General features: G+C 41.0%; 1 long non-coding RNA gene across 4 annotated transcripts in view; it reads left to right on the forward strand.

Annotated features, from left to right (window-relative positions):
* LOC110341093 overlaps nucleotides 1-24,605 on the forward strand; it is a 170,882-nt gene that overhangs the window by 13,592 nt on the left and 132,685 nt on the right. For all 4 annotated transcript variants that reach the window (XR_005874221.1, XR_005874220.1, XR_005874222.1 and 1 more), the window contains exon 2: nucleotides 680-822. This is a non-coding gene — a long non-coding RNA (uncharacterized LOC110341093). The remainder of the gene's footprint in view (nucleotides 1-679; nucleotides 823-24,605) is intronic.

Raw genomic sequence — 24,605 nt, forward strand, 5'->3', positions numbered from 1 at the left:
GAAGAACTAGGAAATAACTTTGTTTTTTGTTTTGTTTTGTTTTGTTTTTTCAAGACAGGATTTCTCTGGCTGTCCTGGAACTCACTCTGACTCACTAGACTAGGCTGGTCTCAGGCTCACAGACATCTGCCTGCCTCTGCCTCCAGAGTGCTAGGATTAAAGGTGTACACCACTGCCCAGCAAAAATAACTTCTTAAACTTCATTCTTGGATTCTCTCTTTTCTTCTCACCTTTTTACAAAAAAATTATGAGAAACTTAATAAGTTTCTAATTGATTTGTTATCCATCTTAACTACACTGGGAAGATTATGTGTTACTAATGTCATTTACTGTGTTGATTAGCATATATGTACTCCTAGCAATAGAATAATATGAAAATAGAATATTTCCCCTCCTGAAATTTGTGTCGCTTTTATGCAGTGAAGTTTGGGGGCTGGGAAGAGACTGGGGTAGTAAAGGGAGGAGATGTTCTATGAGGAGTGGCCTCATTACTCCTGCATTATGATAAAGTCTGAGTTAAAATATTTCTGATCTGGCAAAATTGTAAACAGTGACTTCTACTTTGCAGCCCATAGGGCCTTGTGTTTGGGTGAGATGTCCACAGGAAAGAAGACATGTGACCAGATCTTAAAAGATTTCTGATCTGGCAAAATTGTAAATAGTGACTTCTACTTTGTAGCCCATAGGGCCTGGTGTTTGGGTGAGGTGTCCACACGAAAGAAGACATGTGACCAGATCTATGCAGTGACTCCAACCAGGAGCAGAAAATGGAAATGCTGATGTGATAGCGGCCGTGACCACTCCTTGTTGGGATGCACTCAGGTAAGACATACTTCATTGAATTGTAGCATCTACTGCAAAATTCCGTGTGTTTCCTAGTTAATTAGGAGAGAGCAGAGTCCATATGTGTTCATGGCTCTATAGTGTTCCCCTCCTCTGCCTTGCTCCCTTTGGTTCCCAGGGCTTTCAGTGTTAAACTGAGCTGGTTTAGCTGTGTGGGTGTTCTTAAATAAGGTGAAGTATTTTGCAAAGAAACTCGGGTTAGAGCATGGCCCACGGGGACACTCAGGTTTGGTGACTGAGGGCACGGATGTGCTGTGACTTTTGTGCTCTCAGCTGGCCACCCCCCTCCTGAACTTCAGCTGAGCAGTGTGGCCTGACTGTAACAGATTTGTTTTCAGTGGCATTTGGTACTTGTTGCTGGCTCACAGTTTCTATGGGGGAAGTGTCACGCTAAAATCTGGAGGGGTAGCAGACTGTGCCCCCCTTGACATTATTACTCATTTCTTGAGTGGAGAATGTCATCTAGTGTCAACTTCCCCCATTTTTCAATGTATTGGAGCTGGCTATATCTTTGCTGCCACTCAAGCAGAAAGTAAAGACTTCACAGACTCCAGGACCGAGTAGGGGTGGGGTGGGAGTGGCTTCCTTTTGTCTTTTTTTTCAGTATTTCTGCCTTAATGTGAGTCCCTCAACCTGCTTGATGCCTTAAACAGCCCGCCAGACTTGTTTTGCCCCAGCTTCATGGTGAGAAACCTCTTATTTTAAATGTTTGAGAATCTTGCAAGGCCTTTGGGTCCCAGAAGAATGCATCAACCATAAAGACTTGTTGCTTTCAGTTTCTGTCCCTTACCCGGTGACACCAAGGCACAGGGCACAACTTCTCAGTTTTGTTTTTATGTGTCCCAAGGTCTCCGTGTCTTTTTCCACGCATTTTCATGCATGAGAACATTTTCTATCTGCATTTTATTTGATCTTCTATGTTAGCTGTGTGTTTGGGTTAGATTGGGAGGAAGCTTGGATGAGCTGTCCATTTTCTTTCTCTGTGTGGTGGCATTCCTCATCACAGACGCTGGTTCCCTAGGGCCCACAATGTCAGACAGCAAATGCCCTCTTGGTCTGCAGTTGTGAGTTTACAACTACCTGGAGCAAGGGCGTTTGCAGGGTTATTTTTGTTGTTTCTCTCTCTTTTTTCCTTTTCTTCTGCTAGTCATTTAACACACTTACGCTCTATTGTGTATTTGCGTGTGCCAACACTGTGTGTGCAGTGCTGCAGGCTAAGTCCTCTCACATGCCTGCAAACACCAGCTTTCCTTTTGTTGTGTGGAATATCTTGGGTCTAGGGTGCTGAGGAACACATTTTGGGACAAACTGTCTAGGAAAAAGAAGAATTGATCCATGATTTGAAAAGTAAAAAGCCCGGAAAGAGGTTCTGCTGACTTCTTGTATTGTGCTCAGAAGTTTGTCTAGGCTTTGGAACTCATTTCTAAGTCTGGGATGGGTAGGCCTGCTGAGCATAGCATGCGCAAAAGCCAACGATGGGGAGTAGAGCATGTCTGTTTCCATTGCCTTCATCTTCCCGGTGCCCGAGACGGATCTGAGAGGCAGAGTTACATGCCTAAGACTGACAGCCTCAGTCCCACTTGGTGCCTACTCAGGAGGGAGTGTGCACAAGTTTTCATGTCTGCCTCCAGGCTTTGCTCAACTCCTCTTCTCTAATGACACTATATAAAATTGAAAACTGCACCCTCCCAACTCCCAGTCCCCGACTCCGCTCCTCCACAGGGCTTACCTTTTGTGTCTATTTACTGTTTGTGTATGTCTTTGTTTTGTTTATTTCCCTGACCCCTTTGGATTATAAATTCCACAAAGGCAAGGACTTTAAAAATATCTTAAATGTTGCATCCTAAATGCCAGTGAATGATCTGGCACAGAATAGATGCTTGATAAGTAAATGTCATTGGTTGAAGAAACACATGTGCCCATAACAATACTTATTTTTCCAATTAAGGTCAAAGCACTCTGATATTCTGAAATAGATTATGGTGACTGCTTTTAGGCTTTTTGGTCTGAGCCCAACTCCTTATGGTTATCTCTACCACCCTCATCAGCTAATTCTGCTTGGGGGTTTTCAAGGGATGTTTCCTACGTACTTACAAAAAAATTCCCATTCTCTCAGAAAGCAGGATCAGTGCCCCGTGAGTCCTTAGACGGCAGAGCTGGGTTCCTGTGACACATAGACCTCTGCCTTCCTTATAATATGCAGATTTAGACACCCAGGCAGGTGTTGTCCCCATTCTTTCTTTCCCAGATCATCACCTAAGCCTTCAGTGCTGTTTACAGCTCCATGTACCAGAGTGGCGGGAAAGTCCTGATCGTTTTTTACCACTCAGTTTTGTCACTCAGCCTGTGTGTGTGAATCCCTAAACAGTGTGTATCTTTGCTGTTGGAATCTGAGTGGTGAGCTTAGACACGGCAGTGTGTAGGAAACACTCAATGTCTGGTACACAGCTCTCACGGGAGCTGGTAAACCTAATGGTCTCTAGGCTACAGTCTAGATTTAATTTTCCCAAAAGTTTGTGAGTCCCCCTGAGAGAAGTTAGTGGGTAATAGAGATCTCAGCTGAGAAACAAGAGTCACCACAGTTGGCCTACCTGGCAGGGCTCCCACGTGGAGCAGGCTGGTAGCGGCTGACCAGTGAGATTGAGTATTTTGTGTTTTCCCTTTCCTCTTGTCATCTTCTCAAAGCTTTTAGGAGTCAGGCAGAGAGAGAGATTCTGCAGTCCGAAGGACCTCTCAGCTGGTCTAACCTGGAGAGGGCAGGGGAAGCCACACAAACAGCTCTGCTTGGGGCATACAAACAGTGCTCAGCACATGGTTAGAATAAGCCAAGAACAGCTAAGGGCTGAAGCTGGCTCAGCAACAGACTCCACGCTCAAGTTAAAAGGCTGGCTCTGAACTGGGCATGGTAGCTCATGTCTGTAAATCCTAGCCGAAATAGAAGGCTCAGAGGGAGTTTGAGACCAGTCTGGACTACATAATGAATTCCATGTCAGTGTGGGCTCAATGTGATACACTGTCTCCAAAAACAAAACAGAACGAAAAACAGGGTCTGAGGAAAGCCATCTCTAAACCTGGCATCCGGCCTTCACATTGGCCTGCTTGGTTAGATTCTTGCTCCCTTCCCGGAGAGGAGCAATATGACTGGCGGCAGCGTCATGGAAGCAGAAGTCGGCAACAGTCTGATGCCTTCAGCGTTCTCTCAGGGCTCGTTCTGCTTTTCTGGGTCAGCCTGTTGCACCTGTAGCTGTACCTGCTGTTCCTTGAGAGCCAGAAATCTCTGCTACCTTTCCAAAGAACGCATTTTACGTCAGGGTGGGGAAAGACGTGTGGAGAAGATAAAGGAGTTTGGGGATTCCAAACTCTCTAGAAAGTACCATTCATCCCTTAGTTATCTCAGATAGGCCCCTCACCTTCAGTTCCAGAGACACTGGCACCACCCCTTCCTGAGAACTTTGAAGACTCTGTGGTGTTAAGTCTCCTCAGGTTTGTCCACTGCCCATGTGAGATTTGGTTCTCTCAGGTATCCAGTTACTCATCTCTTTCTAGCGTCTACATTAAGTTGCTTTGGTCTTTTCTCCTGTTCTACTATTCTGGGGGATTTGTCATTTGAACACAGCCTTCACTGTAGATACGGTTTTAATGAGTGAAAGGGATGAATGTAGGAAATTTGCCACCACATCCTGGACCCTTTAAGGAAGTCATGTCTTTCTCTGGAAATTTCTTGATATTTTTCTGGGAAACTCATATTGGGGAAAATCATATTTTCAAACTGTTTGAAGTTAGTTGCATCTGATAATTTAAAACCACTTTAAGGAATGCTTTGACTCTCTAGGAAATAAAACTTCTCTGTGCTCTTTTGTTTCTACTTTAAATACTACCCATACATCTTGATAAGGAGGCCTGAAGACTTTGGGACCACATTCTCTAGAATTATGTGATGTTTGTATTTTTCCAGCTGCTGTTTGCCTTGCTCGCAGAGCAAATTGAAGGGTAGCTGGCACTTCGATCTGAATTGCTCAGAACCTGTTAGTACCCTTTGGCTGGCTTGGCTCAATTTTGACTTTCAGTGGCCATAAGCCCTGGGGTCTCCACCATTTTCTCTAATTAATCCACTTGTGCAGGTCTACCTCAGTCTCTGAAGTAATGTTATTGCTAATGTGAGGTCAGTGGGTGGTCTGTTGGATGTTGATTCCTCCCTGATACTCCAAGGGAAGTAAAGGTTGCTTTGGAAGCTGAATTGGAGTTCTCTCCACACTGAGTTTCTTAATTGTGTGTCCACACACTGGTGATGTATTTTCTGCAGATATCTCAGATGGGACTAGACAATAGGCACGATCTGCTGTCCCCAGTGTTAACTGATTCTGAACCTCTTCCCCTGGGCCAAACCCTGTAATGCAGGAACTAGGACCCACATGGTTAACAGTCTTGCTCTCCTGCTGCCTGGATTTTTTCTCCTTTTTTTTTAAAAAAAAGAGAGAGAATGGATATTTCCAGGGCCATGTCTTCTGTTCATCTTGAAGCAGAAAGCCTCACTGGCTGTTTTTCCAGGCTCTGTGCTTCCATCTCTGGGAGTGAGGACCTTGATACAGATATAATAGTTTAGAAAGACTCTTTCTGGACAGTACAACAATGCTTTTCGATGTATCTCTTTGTATTTCAGAGGTTGGATGTTAGATAATTTTTCTCTTTGCATTATTTTTTTATAAAATATCTTTGTCCCTCCTCTGCAAAGAAAGAGAGAATGAAAGAAAGAAGAGAAAAAGATGGACACAAGCTTGTCAAAAAGGCAAAAAAAGGCAAAAGAGAGAAACAAGTAAAAGCTTTCAAAGTCGTGGTTTGACTCAGTTTTGATGGAATGATGTGGATGTAGTTGGAAAAGAATTAGCTTGATGCCATGAAGCACTTGGCACTTAGACAGCATGTTGGAGTAGGGATTTTAGTTACAGAAACTGAGATTTGGGGTTAAAAGTTTGGGGAAAGCTCATTATTTAAGTACTAGCCCTGTGAAGAAGAGTCATTGTTTAACAATTTCTTGTTTTAGTCCCTCACTCCCCCCTCTCATCCCTCCTCCCATGAAACCCTTTCTTTTCAGCAAGAAATTCACATCTGATTTTTGTATGTGATTTGTTGAATTTAATTGAAGTTTCTTGCCCCTGTGGGCGGGTGGTTGTTTAAGAGAACATGGGCAACATATCAGTGTCTGCCCCACCGAAAAAAGGACATTTATTCACCCAGCAACTATGAACTGCCAACATACATGCATCTGCAGTGAGTTCATAAGGGTAATGTCTCTGTCATGCCCAGAAGACAACCAAAAACCCAATTATATATATGTATGTAAATACATATGTACATACAATAGTTGTCTATTTTAATAAAAACATTTATAAGAATTGAAAGTACCAAAACATTAAGACACACTATGAAATTATGAGTGATTTCAACCCTTCTCGCTCCACAAGAAATCTAAATTTTCTTTAATTGCATCTGTTTTAATCAGGAAATAAAATACGATCAAAGGAGAAAAGCAAAAATGGCAAAGGTGTTAAAGGATCGATTTAAAAAAATAAATTGTTTTCATTTTCACTCAAGCAATTGTGTCAGTCAGACAAGGCTGCCATGGTACTGGTGGGCTGAGATGTGAGTGGGTTGAGTGCTGGGGTATTTGGGTCTCGAAACACCCAATAAATCCATTCTATTTATCCCAGCAGGCTGACTCTGTCCCTATGTCACCATGGCTTTTGTGTGTGCATACATGTAAAACTGTTATTCTGTAATAACTCAGATTAAAACAAAACATTGTGTCACTCTCATGACAGGATGATTATTGCTAAAGATTAAGTCTGCTAAGATTAGCTTTAATTCTTTCCACATTCTGTCAACACACTGAACTTAAGATAGAGGGTAGAGGCTACCTCTGGGCTTCAATGAAAGCTAGCAGATTTTCCAGTGGTCGCACAGATGGCCCTGGTGAAATTGAATGAATCACAAAAGGGAGAGTGCTTATAAGAGGCAAGGGTTGTTTGAGGTTTGGAGGGAGATAAGGGACACTACAGGAATGAAGCAATCAGAATGCATTGTAGCAGAATTGCTACTTCTTGGAGTGACCACATGGTGGTGCAGTGACACCTCACAAAAATGATTCTCAACCACTTCGGAAGCAAAAAGATTCGATCCCTAAAGGGAGGGCTTAAACTCCAGCGGACCTCCAGAAAGAAAGGAACCGGTCCCATATGCATCTGGCTTCCCAGAACAGACACGGCTGTTCTAATATTTCTGTTAAAAACCCAGGATAGCCACAACAACCCTGTGCAATAAAGGAACTTCTGGAGGTATCACCATCCCTGACTTCAAGCTCTACTATAGAGCCACAGTCCTGAAAACAGCTTGGTATTGGCACAAAAGTAGACAGGTGGACCAATGGAATAGAATTGAAACCCCTGATATTAATCTACACACCTACAAACACCTAATTTTTGACAAAGAAGCTAAAGTTATACAATGGAAAAAAGAAAGCATCTTCAACAAATGGTGCTGGCATAACTGGATGTGGACATGAAGAAGATTGCAGATAGATCCATATTTATCACCATGCACAAAACTTAAATCCAAAATGAATCAAAGACCTCAACATAAATACACCCACATTGAACCTCTTAGAAGAGAAAGTGGGAGGTACCCTTGAACGAATTGGTACAGGAGACTCCTTCCTGAACTTAACACTAGTAACATAGACACTGAGATCGACAATTAATAAATGGGACCTCCTGAAACTAAGAAACTTCTGTAAGGCAAAGGACACAGTCAGCAAGACAAAATGACAGCCCACAGAATGGGAAAAAAATCTTTACCAACCCCACATTTGACAGAGGACTGATTTCTGAAATATACAATGAACTCAAGAAGCTAGCCACCCAAATACCAAACAACCCAATGAAAAACTGGGGTGCAGAACTAAATAGAGAATTCTCAATAGTGAAATCTAAAATGGCTGAAAGACACTTAAGAAAGTGCTCAACATCCTTAGCCATCAGGGAAATGCAACTCAAAACAACTCTGAGATACCACTTTACACCAGCCAGAATGGCTAAAATCAAAAACACCAGTGACAGTCTATGCTGGGGAGGATGTGGAGAAAGAGGAACACTTTTTCATTGCTGGTGGGAGTACAAACTTGTATGACCACTTTGAAAATTAGTATGGCGGTTTCTCAGAAAAATGGAAATGAGTCCACCTCAAGATCCAGTAATTCCTCTCCTGGGCATATACCCAAAGAATATACATTCATAAAACAAGGACATATGTTCAACTATGTTCATAGCAGTGCTGTTTGTAATAGCCAGAACCTGAAAGCAACCTAGATGCCCTTCAACTGAAGAGTGGATTGAGAAAATGTGATACATTTACACAATGGAGTACAACTCATCGGGAAAAAAAAAACAAAGGAATCTTGAAATTCGCAGGCAAATGGATGGAACTAGAAGAAACCATCCTGAGTGAGGTAACCCAGTTCACAAAAAGACAAGCGTGGTATGTACTCACTCATATATGGTTTTTAGACATAGAGCAAAGGACTACCAGCCCTACAATCCACACCTCGCCTCCAGAAGAGCTAGGAAACAAGGAGAACACTAAGAGAAGAATGCATGGTCCCCGAATATGGGGAGGTGAGCAAGAACCCCTGAGAAAATTGGGAGCATAGGGGGAGAAAGGAGGGAGACGAAAAGGGAAGAGGGGGGAAGGAGGGACAGGAGGGCTGAGACAGGAGGATTAGAGGAGGGCAAGAAAGAAGATGCCTTGATAAAGGGAGCCAGCACAGGTTTGGAGAGAGGTCTGGCACAGAGGAAATGGTAGGGGATCCACAGGGATAACCCCAATTAAGAATCTAGGCAGTGGTGGAGAGGCTGCCTTTGATGCCCTTCCCCTATAATGAGATTGATGACTGACTACCTTGGTTACTATTCCTAGAACCTTGACCCTGTAGCTGACTGAAGCAGAAACAAGCACCCACAGCTAAACACTGAGCCATGCTCCTGGAATCCAGTTGCAGAGAGGGAGGAGGGATGAGCAAATGAACCAAGACGATGCTGGGATGCTGGAGATACCCATAGAAAGAGCTGACTTGACCTAATTAGAGCATGCAGACCCTAGATGTTAAGTGGCGGGGACCAGCATTGGACCGAACTAAGCCCTCTGAATGAGGGTGCCAACAAGGTTAAGGCAGTTTATAGAACCTGTAACAGTGGAATCAGTGTTTATTCCTAGGTCACAAATGGACTTTGGGAGTCCATTCCCTATGGAGGGATACTATTGTAGCCCAGATACGGAAAGGAGGACCTGGACCCTCCCCCAAATGATGTGATGGACTTTGATGATCCCCTGTGGAGGGTCTCACTATCCCTGGGGAGTGGGTAGGGGATGTTGAGGGGTCAGTGGGAAGCATGGGAGGATGGGAGGACAAGGGAATGGGGGAATGAATATGTAAATAAGAGTGTTTCTAAAATTAAAAAAATAATGTGCTTGGACTTCTCCCAGAGGAGGTGCATGACTTTCCCTTCTGGTCTTTTGCATGAAAGAGACACCCTTATCTTTGTAACTTTGTAGCTACTTGGCTTTCTTCTGATTACAGTGATGGATTACATTAAGAACCGGCTTGTTTGCTGTGTGCCTCTGCACTCTTCATTCCTTTGGCTTGAATTGGGTTCCCTTGAATTGGCTTGAACTGACCCTGCCTCTACCCAGTCTAAATTCTCTTTTCAGCTGAGTTATGTGTCATAATCTACGTATTATTCAGCTCCTCACAGCTTGGGGTTCACCCTCAATTTCTGAATACCATTGGCGAATTTCACACCGCTGTGTTGAAGGTGGCTTTCTCGGTGTTTATCTGTGTCTCCACCTTGCTTTGTTGGCTGTATCTCTCCTGGCACCCTTCTTACTTTATAGCTTATTGACATTTATTGATTTTTAATATGTGCATGCTTGGTGTGATAGGACAGCTTTGAGGAGTCCGTTCCTTTTTGCTTCACTTTTGAGATTATAATTTTATTGCATTTCTCCCTTTCCTTAACCCCCCAAACTCTCCCACACAATCCTCCCTGATTTTCTTCAAATTCATAGCCTTTTCTTCATTAAATGTTATTGCATGCATGCATGCATATGTACATATATATATATCCTAAAAAGAACCTGTTCAGTTTGTATGATACTATTTGTGTGTTTTCAGGGTTAACCATTAGGCACTGGACAACAAATTGGAGTGCTCTTCCCTGTGGAAGACTTCTCTTGTCTTCCTTCCACCATATGGGTTCCAGGGACTCAGGTCATCAGGCTTAGCCACAAGGGCCCTTTCCCACTAAGCCATCTTGCTGGCCCTCTCACAGGTCTCTACTCATCCATTTCCAGCTTTTATGAGCCTTTCTATTTTCTCTGGCCATTAACTACTGGTGTACCCCAGAGTTCTTTCTACCCTTACCCCAAAGTTTTTGTTCATCTTTGCATACTCCACACACAGAATCCCATCACTAATGTTGTTTGGAGATTATTGGTACATACAGGAGGCAGTACACAGGGAATAACCAAGAAGAAAGTTTTGATTTATGTCAAATTCGAGATCTCTATGGAACATGTGAAACTAAAGATTACACATTAGATCAAATTTAAAGCATGGCACTTCTTGATCACTACTGCTACCATCCAAATCTAGTTGCCCAAACCAGAGACAGAGGAATCATGCAAAACTTATTTGTCTGAACTTCCTGCTTCAGGGCGGTCAGTAAGGTTCATTAGTATGAACCCTTAATGATTTTGAATCTGTTTTTGGAGCCATCCCCATCCCTGGTGCTCTGGCCTCCCCTTTCTGGCTCATAACACTGTTTTCTCTAGCTTCCTTTCCCCTGACTTGAGTCCTTAAAAAGTGTGTTTTCTACACTATAGAGAAAATACTTCCTCTAAAGCAAAACTGAATCATTTATGGCTTTACTCGAACACTTTAACTCATTCCAGACTAGAGTGCTAATTTTGAAGTATTGTTTCCCAAGTGTCACTTGCTTGGTTTATGTCTTCTTGTCACTTCTCACCTCATTCTTTACCAAGTCTTCTTGTTTTACATCACTGTCTAACAACACTCAGATGTCTGTTGCCCCTCATGCCTTTCCCACTGTTTTTGTCTCTGGTTTTAATTATTTTGTGTCCTTTGTCTCAAATTCTCTTCCAAATGTTCTTTGTCTTGAAGTTTTTAACCCATCTTTCAATATTCTCATCACATGGCATTTCTTCTAAGAATTTCCTTCAGTTTTTATGTGGTCTGACTGCTCTCTTTTTTGACATTCACAGGACCATGTTGCTATCTGTCTTGTGGGACTTCCTATATGCTAGTAGAGTGAGATGCCTGTAACTGGAGGGTTCTCTCCTGCCCACAGTTCCTGAATAACCACTTTGAGGCATCACATTAATTATAATTGTTTTGCCAGTGGCACAGGCATATTACTGACTAGCTCTCACACTTAAATCAACCCATTTCTATTAATCTGTGTATTGCCACGTGGCCATGACTTACCTGTAATGTTCTGGCATCTTACTCCTCCAGGAGCTACATGGTATCCCCATGGCATCTCCCTGACTCTGTCTTCATTCTTTCTGTATCTCTGTTTGGATTTCCCACCTAGTTATATTCTGCCTGGCTATTAGCCAGCTTCTTTATTAACTAATGGTAATGAAACATATTCACAGCATACAGAGGGGCATCCTACATCAAATCGACAAATGTTCCTTCAAAGGGGGAGTCATAGCTTTTCATTTTCTAATATACACCCTGTTCCTGGAACAGGACTTAGTGAATAATGGATGTTTAATAAAATTTTGTTATATAAAATTTGACATGTTGGAAGCTCAGAGTCCTTCTGCTGTGTGACTGCTCTATTTCTGAAAAAACTAAGGTTTTCGCCAAAACTGGCTTCCTGAAAAAGAGGAGCTGACTGGGTTTGGACTACTAGAAAGAATTTGTGTATAATTAGAAAGAATTTGGATGAGAAAAGTGAGAAGACTCCTGTGGAGGACAGTGAAGAAATAAAGCTAAGCAAACTTCAGGTTTCCAGGCAGATTGGTGGAGAATTGGGTTGGAGCCCAGCTTATCAGAAGGTTCTGGTGAGGGGCTGGTGGACACAGGGCCCAATCCTAGGCGGGGGAGGCTGTAGAGATCCTTGAATAGAGAGATGGCATCTCTATAGTACAAGAAGAGGGACACAGGGGACACAGAGAGCTGAAGTAGGACATGGAGGGAACAAGTGAGGCCAGAGGGAAGGTAGGCTGGGCGGACAGGCATCAGGTGAGAAGTTCTCAGACCAGATGGCAGCTGTGGGGAAAAACAAAAGGAGTTGACCTTCTGAGGTAAAATTAGCAGGGACTGTGATTGCCTGTGATAATACCTGGAGAAAAGGTAGGACATCTTGAGAAAACACAATAGGAAGTAAGGTTTGATTTTTAAAGTGTGTGTGGATGGAAATTGGGGTTACAAAGGGAGGGATGACTTATAGATTTGGCTTAACATCCTAGACTTTGAGATGGTGAGACATAATATTTCCTATTTAGTAGGTGTTCTTAAGGGCAGTATACATTTTAGCTGGATGAACGAATGAGATCTGGGTCTATCAGGCATCAAGAGCACAGTACTAGCTTACAGGGTAGACTGAATACGGAATACTTAAGAATTGTTAGCTCAGCATTGTGAAAGTTGGAACAATATGGACTTCTCAAGGAAGTAATGCAAGGGTTCAGATGTATGAGCCTTGGGCTGGGTGGGAAATACTTTTATTGTCAAGCCACCATGAGCCAATCAACATTTGAAGCTCAACTAGGCGTAGATCTGCTGTTTTGAATCTAAGTAGACACTTACTTACTTGCTTGCTTCTCAAATCTACAAGAGATATTTAAGATAATTTTTTAAAATTCCAGGACTGGAGAGATGACTTAGAGGTTAAAAGCATTGGCTGCTGTTGCAGAGGATCTGGATTCAAAACCAATATTTATGCATTGGTTCACAACCATCTGTAACTCCAGCCCTAGGGAACCTAATGCCCTCTTCTGGCCTCCATGGCACCAGGCACACACATGGGTGCACAGACATACATGTAGACAAAACACCCATACACATAAGTAAATTAAAAAGCAAATATCTAATCATTATAAATATTTTAACATAGACTAAAAAAATACCTAGGATATATGAAAACTTCCATAGTTCAGAAAGACAAAACTAGAAGCTAGGGAGATAATTCAGTTGATAAAATAGTTAAGTAAAAAGTCCTGCCTAAAAGAGATGAGCCAGAGTTTGCTGACTCCCCATGGAAAGCCTTATCCTCTCTGAGGAGTGGATGGAAGTTGGGGTGGAGGGGGGAAATGGGGAGAGCAGGAGGAGGGGAGGGAGTGGGAACTGGGATTGGCATGTAAAATAAGAAAAGATTATTTTACAATTAAAAAATGATTATAAAAGCAAAACAAATAACAGCAAAAACATTCAGTTCATACCATAAGTACCCCTGTAAAAAGTTGGGTGTAGTAGCATACATATAACACTAGAGCTGAGAAGGCAGAGAGGGACAGGAGCATTTCTGGGCTTGTTATCCAGGCGGTCTAGTCAACTGGGAAACATCAGGCAAAATGAGAGATCCTGTGTGAAATAAAAAGGTGAAGGGCTTGAAAAGACTCTGGATGTTCTCAAATTGACTGCTGACCTCCACATACCTGAATAGACATGTGTATATGCACTAACACATGTGCACACATACACAGGAACATACACACTCTGGCAAAACTAACCATGAAACATGCAAAATTCAACTTTACTTAGAAAATCCAAAATAATATGATCTTCATATTTAGCAAATTGGAGCTTTTACATTTAAAAGCAGTATTCATGCTGGGAATATACTTAATTGACAGAGTGCTTGTATAGCATGTGTGAAGCTCTGGGTGCAATTGCTAGCATCATGTAAAACAAGGTGTGTTGCCATTTATCTAATATACATGAGAAGTGGCAGCATGAGAGTTAAGAGTTCAAGGCTAGCTTCAGCTATACATTGGTCTCAAGGCCAAACTAGAATGCACAAGAATCTGTTTAAAAAACAAATCAAATTCATGTAACCTTTCTATGACTTTGGCGACACCACATTTGATTCAGCAAGTTATCTTAAAGAAATAGTTGCTTGGCACCAATATTTAATTGCAAGCATGTTCACCACAGTTTTACATATCAGCTTTTCAAAGCAAGGCACACACCTGAGCTGATCTGAACAGTCATTTGTAACATTGCCACCTGTGTTGAATTGTGTTTGACTGTTCCATCAAAATGTCTCTCACCAAAGCTGCCGTAGTGGTGACCAATGACTTGTGTGGCGTTCTTGCACAGCTCATATTTGCATGATTATTCCTATAGTATAGTCTATGGCATTTATCTCTCTTCTTTTACAATTGCACAACCCCTTCTTTCAAATTCTCAGTGTTACTGTTGTGGAATCTCATTTGCATGCAATAGATTATCTGGTCTTCCCTCTGAGTTTCATACATGAACCTTTCATAGTTCCTCAAAGTATCTTGCTTTCCAGTTGACTGATAATGGAAATCAAGTATTCTTACACCCCTTTAAACTCTAAAGTCTTTTTAAAGTAATAGTTAATAGTGGTTCCAAAAATGCATGAACTGCTTGATGTAAATTGTCACAAATACAGTCAATTCTTTCAAACCTTTTAAGAATTCATTTTACATTGAAGATAAGGGGATTTATTTGAAGTTACAAGTTGTAAAACTCAAACTCCAATTATTTTGTTAAAGATTTTATTTTTAAATATTATGTATCTAAGAGTGTGTGTGTTTGTGACTCTGTGCACATGAGTGCAGATCTCATAGAGGCTACAGGTTTCAGATCCCTATGGATCTGGAGTTACAGAAGAAGTTGTGAATCAAATGACATGGGTGCTAAGAACTGAACTTGAGTTCTCTGGAAGAACAGTATTCACTCTTAACCACTGAGCTATCTCCCCAACCCCCTAACTCTAGTCTTTAAAAACTTCAAAGACTTATAAGATTTCTATAAATAGCAAAATAATCCTTCAATGGTCATGGTCATCCATTATAAATAAATTAGCAAACACTAGATTTTATTTTTACAGAGCCCCACTATATCATCTAGGCTATCTCAAAGTCTTGAGCCTCCCTGTGTTTGCCCACTGAGTGCTGGGGTTGTGGGTGTGCACCACCACATTTGGTTTTATGTTAAGAGAAGCCTTTTCCTTGAGAAGGAGCCGTTCCGCCCGCCTGGTTCCAGATCCGCATCAGTCCCAAATAAACACACAGGACGCTGTATTAATTATGAAGCTGTTGGCCTTGCTTATTTCTTCCTGGCTAGCTCTGCTTTAAGCAATTACCCCATAATTGTTAATCTAAGTATGTTTCTTACCAGAGAGGTTTCTGGGCTTCCTACCCCAATGGCGTTACATCTCAACTCTCTCCTGTGTTTCTCCTTCCCAGAGTCCTCCTGGACTCCTAGTCCCTCCTATCTAGATTCCTATTGGCCAGACAGTCTTTATTGACAAATGCACAGGACTTCCCCCAAAATCTCCTCTTTTCTGTTTAAACAAAAAGGAAGGTCTTAACTTTAACATAGTCAATTGTATATGACAGAACAGTTATCAAGTAAGAACACAGTTACAACATTTTGTCTATTAACATTTAGCAAGATCTAAAGAAAATATCATCCATCCCATCCTTGTGAGTCCAAAGTCCTATATGTAGCTTATCTTTTATCATCACTAAGGAAAACTATAATTATAACTATCTGTCTTCAACTCCATCAAAGACCACAGAAGGATAATATATAAACACTAGGATTGACAGAGGTATCTTACTGCCTGGACAGTCACCCGAAATTCCTCTGTAAAGTTGGGGCATCCATCTTCAGCCCATAAGCCACAATGTGTCTGGAACACTTCTCAGCAAAGCAGGAAATTTCAAACTGTCCATCTGCATTGACAGTCTATCATTTATTTTTCTTTGTCCTGCAGAAAGTCTCGCGGACTCTTCCATGAAGCAGGAACCCTGTAAGACTGAGTTCAGCATTCACTTTCCTGTGGGTCCTGCATGTCCAGTTTATACAGCAACAGTCAGTCTAGGCAAGAGCAGTTTCTTGCCCAAATGGCTAATCTTGCCATGTTGAAAACAAACTCCATAACGAGTTTCTTCAATGCCCATTTTCCTCTCATAATTGGTGCTGCCAGGAGCAGACATTTCTCATTGTCAAGAAAAACCCTAAACCATTTTAAATGCCATTTTCTGAAGGTCTTTGAAAGGTTTGAAGACTATTTATCTGTCTCAAATACATCTCTATATATCTAGAAAACCTAACTTACCTAACTATAAATTCTGTTATAAGTAACTATCTATAGTCTGTATTCAATTATGCATTACATTTTAAAAGATCAGTATAACCACAATACTTAATCAAGAGGAGAAATATACATATCACAAAATTGACCTTGAATTTGTATCAATAAATGAAAAACAATACCCATACCATAATTCCCCTTTTTTCCATTAACAAGAGATCGGCTGTGAACATTAGCCAATTATAAACAATCCCATTTAAATGAAAACAAAGATTTATAAACAAGATGGGAATTGGGACGTCGCTCATTCCAAACTGCTTCCTGCTGGAAGGGGGCGCTGTTCACACCATGGGGATCATGACAAAACTCAGAAACCTTTATAAGTCCATATTTTCGGGGTCTGTAAAGCTGCATCATCTTAGCTGTCTCAATAGTTGGAACACCTGGTCCACTGCTTCTGGGGGTCTTGGTTCGTCAAACCACAGAAGACTGGAAGGAATCCTCAGCTTTTCATTTTCTGTGGAAACATAAACTAAAACTCCTTTTCCGAGTAACATATCCTTATACTTAAATTTTGAAGTCAAGGCATTTTCAAAAGATATAAGTTGAATTAATTCAGAAGCATTTATAATCAAGTGTACTTTAGCATTTGTTCCTTCCTTAGCAATGAAAAAACTGAAAAACATAATTAGCGTACAGTATCCAGACTCTCTGTATATTTTCCATCTTTACGTGGCTTATTTATTTATATATTATTACTTTATTTCTTTCACTTTCATTTATTTTTCTCTGAGACAGGGTTTCTCTTTGGAAATCTGCCTGCCTCTGCCTCTGGAGTAAATCCTACCGGCGTGCGCCACCACAACGCCGGCTTTTATATTTATATACCACTTTGCTGTTTTATTTTCTCTCTTAATCTCACGTATATTTTTAAACACACTATAAACCTTTAGAGATTTTCTTCATCCAAGTCTGACTTTACTGTAAATCTTTATGTTTTTCTGGCCACGTGTCTTATCTGTTAAAACCGCGGCTGTTTTAAACTGCCGTTTCAAGATGGCGGGCGTAAGCGTGATTCCAGCTTACTGCCTCAGTCCATGCTGACATCCAGCAAAAGCTGCCACTTCCAGCTGTACGTACACCCCTTTTATTCTTCTGTTTCTAAAATTCCTTTAAAGCTTTTGCCATTTTGCGTGGAAATTCATGATCCCACTTCTGACACCAAACTGTAGTCTTTATCAGACGCTGTAACGATAAGCGACACACAATTACTGAAAGTAAAGCTAAGTATTTATTGTAGGAATTACTCACAAGATACCAAACCCAGAGGAGCCAAGCAGTTTTCAGCTGCCAAACCGGAAGCCGAACTCCAGGAAAAGAGACTGAGCCTTCCTGTGTGCTGTCTTTTATACCTTCCCCCGTAATGCCCCCTAGCCATGCCCAAAAGTGGGTCTGGCTAGTGACATAGTTCCGCCTACATACGTATACGTCTTTACGTCCAGCCATATACGTCTTTAGTCCTGCCTAAAGTGGGTGTGGTTAGCGGTGTGGTAAACCGCCCTTTTATTACCTCATCTGTATGTGCCTCTAATAAGTCACATGTTTAATGGCGGCATCAGACTTCCTCCTACAGTTTTAGAATCTATCTGGAAGATCATTTGCAAGCCATGCCCTTCTGATTCCTGGGAAGTGGTCCTATGTGCTGTCTAGTTAGACAGATAAATAGATATGATGGGTTTGAGAAAAAATACACCTGAGGAAAATGATTTAAAATACTGTTGAACTGTTGGGAGGGAGAGGGAACTGGCATTGACATATGAAGCAAGCTATTTAAAATTAAAGCAATAAAAAAACTGTTGAACTGGTTTAACAGAACAATTACCTATTTTATTTCACTTCTTAACACACATAGAAAGAAATGGGTCACACAATTATTAGTCGTTGCTTGTTTGATCATGCCTTCCTAAATAGTGCTAAGAACCTAGGAGTGAAATGAGAGAAGCTCAAATTCTTATTTGGTAGGCATAGTTGGACTTACTATATTCTCAGGCTTAGTTTAGTTTATACAAAGACTCATGGGGCTTCTGTTCTTCACTCAGTTTGTTTTCTCCCCCTAAATGAATGCTGTAATTGAGTATATTGCTAAATATGTCTTTAAAGTACTAGCAAGATGGCTTCTTTGTTTTGTGCTGAGACTGGAGACATGGGTACTGTATACCTCATGGAAATGTTTTTATCTCATAAATGTGCACAAAAAGGATGGATGAACAAGCTACTGATCTAATGATACTAGAATAATTCACTGTAGACTCTAGTCATATATGGAGAAGACTACAAAGGTCACATGAAACACCTTGAAGAATGGTCCTGATATCCATCCTGCCCTTTTCATTCCATGGTTAATCAGTTTTCCTAGTTGAAAAATGGTGCTAATCCTGCTGATATGTTGGCTAACAATCCAGAACTGAAAACCCTCATGTTCTAGATATCCAGATAATGCAAAGCACATATGTATTCCATTAAAGTGTTTCTAAGCAATATGGAGTTTAAGTTCATTTGTTTCCCTTTCCTAAGCACCAAACAAAGTAAACTGTCACCTGATTCTTTCCTAGCCCTACTCAGCCTCAGCTTCTGTATATTCTTAGATCCAGAAGAAGCAAATACAAGGAGGTGAAAGCTGCAGAATGCAGAATGTGTTTGCAGACCCAGCATATCCATAGTTTAGTCTGTAAACCACAGGCAACGTCCTCAACTACTCAAGAGAGATCTGTCACCTATTGAAACTTAGACACCTAGTATTTATTTCCTTATTTATTTGGTTATATAAAATATTATGGTTCTTGGAATTTTAGATCTGTTAATGCTTTTGAACTAAATACACACACACACACACACACAGGTTGGGGAAAGATGCTGAGATTTTATGACCATTGAGAGACAGGATGGAAACAGGTTAGTGTAGTGATCATGAAAGTTGATACTGATATCTAACAGCACGGATTAAAATCATGTTTTGTCACATCATGTGTTAGTGAAGTTATTTTATGATTCTGCTCCTTTGTTTTCTTCTCTATGACATGTGGAAAATATAAGAATTACTTAGTTGTGAAGAACTACTTTTAGAATATACTAAAAACTTAATAAATATCATAGTTGTCTAGCAATATCATGTGGTGGTTCCATCAGAAAAACACAATGATGTTTCTGAGAAATAGTCATCTATGTCCAGAAACATGCCCCTGAGTTTTATTAGCATAGTCACGGTTCACTGACATTGATTTATGTTTTGGTTTTTAAAAATCATGTTCACAGTCAACTGTTTTAGTAAGTAGACAGTCAGCATATTAAGTTACAATGCATGATATCATAATTTGTGTTGATTGGTTAGTTTTTTCCCACCCAGGTAGAAAAAGCAAATGAGGAGAGAAGTCAAATTATAATAAGAAAATTAATTGAAAATCTGATATTTGAATTATGAGGAGGTTCTGTGGGCCCAACTGGATGATTAAATGTATCTGTCATTTCTAAGAATAAACACACAGATTGGTAAGATAGAGGCCATGCCTACTAGTGAAGAAAGTATAAGGAAAACAGGGCCCTGGGCTTCCCTTTTCCAGCTGCAGTAGTGTGTTTCCCTTCCAATCCATAGGCTCCATCTTGAGAGATGATCAGCCCTAGGGGTTACATTCTCCATGTTTCTATATGTGAGCCTTGTTTTCCCATTTGCTATTTGGTCTGATTTAGCATGGAGGCCCACAGAGCTCAGACAATTACGGAAAATCTTCAGGCCACTGTCTTTCCCTGGTACTAGCACAAGGCTTCACTGAGTACTTTAGAAGGCTCCTGTTGGGATGTTGTGAATGCTGGGTATTTAAACCATGAAGAGTTACACAAATTAAGTAGCCTGTTATGCACCATTAACTTCTTCCTAATGAACAAATTCTGTTGCTTCCTGGCTGTGTAGATTGTCTTAAGGGGGTGGAGTTGGTCATCAAAGCAGCGACTGTAATTTAAGACATCTGGGCTTGTCTTTTGATATGGACTCCCTAGTTAAGTCATTGACATTTTCTCTCTGTTTGCTACAGAGTGCCCTGTCTTATGGGGGAAAAACTGGACATCAAAGTAATAACTGTAATTTAAAGCATTTGTGCTTGTCTTTTGTTATGGATTCCCTATTAAACTCACCGACAGAGTGCCCCTCCCGACAAGTAGTTGTTTTCATCCTTGCCTGTAGCTTTCCAGAGGGCAACTCCCTGCGACTTTGAGCAAACTGCCAAAGTGTATTTCTGTATGTCACAATTTCTGTTTCAAGCCAGATTATCTTGATGGTCTCCTTCACACTCAATGGAAAAATCTGTTTAGTATTTTCACTTGACGGGATGGTAAATGGGCAGATTACACTTGCTTTATTTACAAAGGTTCATTTTAGGAGCTGTTGAATCTTATTCATCGTAATCATTACTCTTTTATGGACATGTGTATGTATATGTGCTGATGTGCACAGGCTAAGAGACAGCCTCAGGTGTTACCCCCAGGATCCACCTCGTCCCACTGTCCACCTGCTTTGAGACAGTCTCATCAGCCTACAGCTCACCAATTAGGCTAGACTTGTTAATCAGGGAGTGCCAAGGAGTTTCTTCCTCCTCAGCACTATCCACCACAAGTGTGTGCCATTGTACTTGCCAATTGTATATAGGTTCTAAGAAGCGAGCTCATATTTGCAAGGCAAGTGCCTAGGAATCACTAGCTTTTGATAAGCTATTTTATACCAAGAGCACTACATGCTTCACATTTATTCCCTCCTCTCATCATTAAATTAATACCCTGAAAAATGAGGTTCAACTAAGTTACAGTAACAAAGAATCGAGCCCCCAGCCAAAGGTTTCAGTTGTTGAGCAAAGCAAATATTTATCATCCACCAAAAGTCTAGCGTTGGTCAGCAAGGATTCATCTCCTAAAGTCAAATCTCAGTTATACTTAAATCTCGGTTTATAAAGCTGGCCGGACAGTGTCGACATACTGGGACCAATGCCATTAAAAATAAAAGTTTAATGCTTCTCATAGTTTTCCTCGAAATGAGAGACATGACTCATCACAAGGACCAGATGGCACCCATGTCAGTCAACAAGCAGAATCAGAAGCAACAGAACAGGCCCAAGGTCTTCATATATTTTCTGAGGAATCATTACAGTAGATCAGAGTCAACAGATCAGTACTGACTAGCTTGAGTTAGGGTTAGTCTTGGGCCTGGTGGTCTCTAGTTACTTGTTTTGTGGCCCTGATGATTTACCAAAAGGGGGATATTGGCTCTGGATGTGAGAGTTAGCCATGGGAGATGGTGGGACATGGACTGGGGATTAGTTGCTTTGGAACATGATTTGTGTTTAAAGACTGTTTAAAGACTGTTAAAGACTGTTTTCAAGATGTATAAATAGCTCCAGTCGTTAATTTGGTGCTGTGATTAATGGAAGTTCCATGGACAAATGTAGAATCTATGAAAACCCAGAACACATTTTGAAACCTGGCCCCTGAGTTAACATGGCTAAACAGAAGGAGAGAGAGCTGGGCTCCCTCTTAGGAGTTTAAAAATGTCAAATCTGTTTGTCTATAACCATGGCTAGGGTGCTCACAAGACCAAGGGGAATCTACTTCTGATGTTTGCTGAATGGGTATGTCATCACACTGCCTTCTACATATATATATTTATGGCCATAGACTAGTGCTGTCTCAGAAAAGCAACTTTTACAGTGGGTTGAGGTGGATGCAGACATGTCAACTGGCCAAAGTGCTGAGAACCAGTGACTATTAAGTGCTCAACCCTGAATGTGACATTCATATCACACCCTCCAAGGTTTAAGGAATGAAACACTACAAAAGAGAGTGTGGAAAGATTGTAACACTTGGAAGATAGGAGGAGTACTGTAAAACACTGACTTCTGGGTAAGTCATGGCCATTGCAATAATGAACATTCATGACTGTGGCTACCACACAGAACTTGCACAAAAATAATTCATAAAAATAGGATGGGGATCTCTGGGATCTCCTGGCCTGGAGACTACAGCCAGGTCGACTTGCCCCTGGAGGAGCAAGCAACCAAGAGCTTGTTGGTCTACTCCTGTCCCCACTCAGGGCAGAGGACAGAGGGTAGAGGGCAGAGGGCAGAGGGCAGAGGTGAGCTAAACATAATAAAAGAAATATACAGTAAACCAACAGCCAACATCAAACTAAATGAAAAGAAACTCAACACAATTCCTCTAAAATCAGGAACAAGACAAGGCTGTCCTTTCTCTCCATATTGCTTCAATATTGTACTTGAAGTTCTAGCTAGAGTGATAAGACAACAAAAGGAGATCAAGGGGACACAAATTGGAAAAGAAGAAGTCAAACTTTCACTATTAGCAGATTATATGATAGCTTACATAAGTGACCCAAAAAAACTCTACCAGAGAATACCTACAGTTGATAAACACCTTCAGCAAAGTGGCAGGATACAAGATTAACTCAAAAAAATCAGTAGTCCTATCATATACAGACAATAAATGGGCTGAGAAAGAAATCGGAGAAACATCATCCTTTACAATAGCCACAAACACCATAAAATATCTTGGGATAATGCTAACCAAACAAATGAAAGATTTGTATAACAAGAACTTGAGTCTTTAAAGAAAGACATTAAAGAAGATACCAAAAAATGGAAAGATTTCCCATGCTCTTGGATAGGTAGAATCAACACAGTAAAAATGACAATCTTTCCCAAAGCAATCTACAGATTCAATGCAATCGACATCAAAATTCTGGCACAATTCTTCACAAACGTTGGAAGAACAATAATCAACCTTATATGGAAAAACAAAAGACCCAGGACAGTCAAAACAACCCTGTATAATAAAGAAACTTCCTGAAGCATCACCATCTCTGACTTCAAGTTCTGTTATAGAGTTGTAGTCCTGAAAAAATCCTGGTATTGGCACAAAAATAGACAGGTAGACCAATGGAATTGAATTGAAAACCCTGATATTAACCCACATACCTACAAGCACTTGAATTTTGACAAAAAAGCTAACATTATACAATGGAAAAAAGAAAGCATCTTCAACAAATGGTGCTGGCATAACTGGATATTGGCATGTAGAAGACTGCAGATAGATCCATGTCTATCGAAATGCACAAAACTTAAGTCCAAATGGATCAAAGAACTCAACATAAATCCAGCCATACTGTACCTCTTAGAAGAGAAAGTGGGAGGTACCTTTGAATGAATTTGTACAGAAGACCGCTTCCTGAACATAACACCAGTAGCACAGACACTGAGATCGACAATTAATAAATGGGACCTCTTGAAACTGAGAAGCTTCTGTAAGGCAAAGGACACGGTCAACAAGATAAAAAAGGCAGCCCACAGATTGGGAAAAGATATTCACTAACCCCACATCTGACAGAGGGCTGATCTCCAAAATTTACAAAGAACTCAAGAAGCAAGTCTCCAAAACACCAAAGGATCAAATTAAAAAGTGGGGTGCAGAACTAAGTAGAGTATTCTCAATAAAGGAATCAAAGGAATCTAAAATGGCTGAGAGACACTTAAGAAAGTGCTCAACATCCTTAGCCATTAGGGAAATGCAAATCAAAACAACTCTGAGATACCATCTCACTCCACCAGAATAGCTAAGATCAAAAGTACCAATGCCAGTTTGTCCTGGAGAGGATGTGGATAAAGGGGAACATTCCTGCAGTGCTGGTGGGAGTGCCAACTGGTACAGCCACTTTGGAAATCAATATGGAAATTCCTCAGAAAAATGGGAATCAGTCTACCTCGAGATTCAGTAGTTCCACTCTTATGCATATACCCAAAGGATTCACATTCATACAACAAGGACATGTTTCACTACGTTCATAGCAGCATTATTTATAATAATCAGAACATGGAAGCAACCTAGATGCCCTTTAACCGAAAAGTGGATAGAGAAAATGTAGTACATGGATATAATGGAGTTCTACTCAGCAGAAAAAAACAACAATGGAATCTTGAAATTTGCAGATAAATGAACAGCACTAGAAGAAACCATCCTGAGAGAGCATCCCTCACTGTAGGATGGGCACCTAAAGTCCATCTGTATGCCTGGGACGAACACCAATCCACCGCCCAAGGCCCCACAGATTGTCCAGGCCTCATTGACACCACATTCAGGGGGTCTGGATCAGTCCCATCCTGTCCTCCCAGCCATCAGGCAGGGGTCCAAGATCTCCCCCTTGTTCAGGTCAGCTGTTTCTGTGGGTTTCACCAGCCCGATTTTGACCCCTTTACTCATCACTCCTCCCTCTCTGTCACTGGGTTCCAGGAGTTCAGCTCAAAGTTTAGCTGCTTCCATCAGTCGTTGGATGAAGGT

Source organism: Mesocricetus auratus, unplaced genomic scaffold (assembly GCF_017639785.1).
Source record: "Mesocricetus auratus isolate SY011 unplaced genomic scaffold, BCM_Maur_2.0 Super-Scaffold_100676, whole genome shotgun sequence".
NCBI lineage: Eukaryota > Metazoa > Chordata > Mammalia > Rodentia > Cricetidae > Mesocricetus > Mesocricetus auratus.